We start from the raw sequence: 2,378 nt of genomic DNA on the forward strand, positions 1-2,378 counted from the left end.
CGCTCGTTACGGAGTCCAAAACTAGGATTGTAGCAACCGCCACAACCCAGTCTTCCCTACTTTTTCATCATGTTATTAGCCACGATTCGTAAATAATTGGTGTTAGTTTTTATTAAACTTATATTTCCGGTTTTAGTTTCTTATTTTATTCAAACTGCTTTTCGTACGAGAGTACAAAACAAACTAAGGTTACAGTCAACAAGAACGAGAGTTTGAGATTTTAACCAGATATCTGAAACTAGGCATTAATCCTAAACACAACGAGAGCGCTGTAGGATTAATTAGAGTTTATTCATATTCAAAAATTAATTTTAAATTCAAAATGAGACCACGAGAGCCAAACATTCTGGTTTAAGAGTATGGTCAAAGTCAATAAAACGAGAGTGTGAGACTAAGTCCTTTCTATAAATAATTGCTACTGAAGAATATTTTGACCAATAAGATTACACCAACTATCTATCGAATCCCCGAAGTTTGATGCGTTACATACTGATATCCCTTTATCATATATCTTTATTAATATTCTGTTTATGTTATAGTTATTTCTCTTCATCCCTCCAATCTTAGAACGATCATCAGCCTTAGATTTACATGGTAACATTAGATAACGATACATTCGATTATTAGTCCTTCTGGGTGTGATAATCTTTAAAACTACGCGATAGGACTGTGCACTTGCAGTCACGATTCCCATATACTTACTAAGTCATGATCAAGTTTTTGGCGCCGTTGTCAGGGAGTAATTTAGTCGACATCGGAACTCCAGTGTTTCCCAGTATAGTCTAAGGTAAATAATTCTATTTCCCTTTCTACATTTGTCGAGTGCGTGCCAAGTACTCGCTCTCAAGGCGAGAAGTTAAAGCTACCATTCGACGAAGCTGAGCGTTATCTAAGATTAGAATGTCGGATACGAGATTTGATACGAGAACATCGTATCAAGCTAAATCTTCCCGAAATTAATATCCCTATTCCTGAACTAGTTATTCAACCAGAGATGGCCGAAGGATTGCAAAACCGTCCTCTTAAGTACTATGCAATCCCTTCGTAGGATGAACCACATAAAAGCATTGCTCCCCCTACCATCGAGGCCAATAATTTCAAGCTAAAACCTTTGTTGTTATCAACCGTACAGCAAAACCAATTTTCAGGTAGTCCCACGAAGGACCCGAACCTACATTTGTTAGTGTTTTTGCAAAATGCAGACACAATGAAAGCAAATGGTGTCAACCATGAAGCTATAAGACTACATATTTTCCCATTCTCATTAAGAGATAGAGCTAGAGCTTGGCTCCAGTCTATACCATCCAACTCTGTCACAACGTGGAACGAGTTGAAGAAAGTTTTCTTAGCATGATATTTCCCACCTAGTAAGACGGCTATGCTAAGAGCCCAAATAAATAGGTTTAAACAAAAAGATAATGAATCACTTTTTGAAGCTTAGGAGTGATACAAAGACATGATGAGGCTTTGTTCATATCACGGTCTATAAGAATGGTTGATCATCCATACCTATTAGAACTTTCTCTTGTACAACACAAGATTGACAATGGACGTTCCCGTAGGTGGCGCACTGATGGATAAACCCTATAATGAGGCCTATCAATTTATCGAAAGTATGGCCCAGAATCATTACCATTAGGGAAGCAAAAGAACCTCCATAGAGAAACCTCCAACAAAAGGCGGAATGTACGAATTAAGCAGTCTTGGCCATGTCAACGCCAAGGTAGATTCTCTTACTTAAAAGATAGACAACTTGACCATTACACTCGCAGCCACCGTGGCTGTCGTAGTACCAAACTGCGAGATATGCGGAGTTCCAGGGCATGATGCCCCAAAATGTCAACTCATGACAGGAACCTCCACAGACCAGGTGAACTATGCTCAAGGAAACCCTTACTCAAACACCTATAACCCAGGTTGGAAGAACAATCCTAACTTTTCGTACAAAACAATAATGCATTGTATGCACCTAACCAAGCACCTGCTATACCACCAGGATATCATAAAGCTACCACAAATACTCAAAATGCTCCTAGGAAGTCGAACCTAGAAATAATGATGGAAAATTTCATAGCTGCCCAAGCCCAAACAAATAAGGATTTCCTAAATCAAAACATACACACTAGTAAGCAAATCAAGCAGTTAGCAAACAAGTTAGACGCGTTAGCCACCCATAACAAAATGTTGGAAACACAAATCTCGCAAGTGGCTCAACAACAAGCACCTACTGCTGCTCCTGCAGACATATTCCCTGGACAACCGCAACCAAACCCGAAAGGTCATGCAAATGCTATTATACTACGAAGTGGGACATAACTAGACAGACAGACCGACCTTAGAAATCAAAACCCATCCATGCACTAAGACCCTGGTAAGGA

The 2,378-nt window shown here is 39.4% G+C and overlaps 1 non-coding gene across 1 annotated transcript; it reads right to left on the bottom strand.

Moving 5' to 3' along the window:
* Window positions 1-1,378: 1,378 nt before the first annotated feature.
* Window positions 1,379-1,485, bottom strand: LOC127124633 (small nucleolar RNA R71). Its single transcript, XR_007804103.1, has one exon. It is a non-coding gene; the product is annotated as a small nucleolar RNA R71 (small nucleolar RNA).
* Window positions 1,486-2,378: the final 893 nt, after the last annotated feature.

This window comes from Lathyrus oleraceus, chromosome 2, assembly GCF_024323335.1.
Source record: "Lathyrus oleraceus cultivar Zhongwan6 chromosome 2, CAAS_Psat_ZW6_1.0, whole genome shotgun sequence".
Taxonomy (NCBI): Eukaryota; Viridiplantae; Streptophyta; class Magnoliopsida; order Fabales; family Fabaceae; genus Lathyrus; species Lathyrus oleraceus.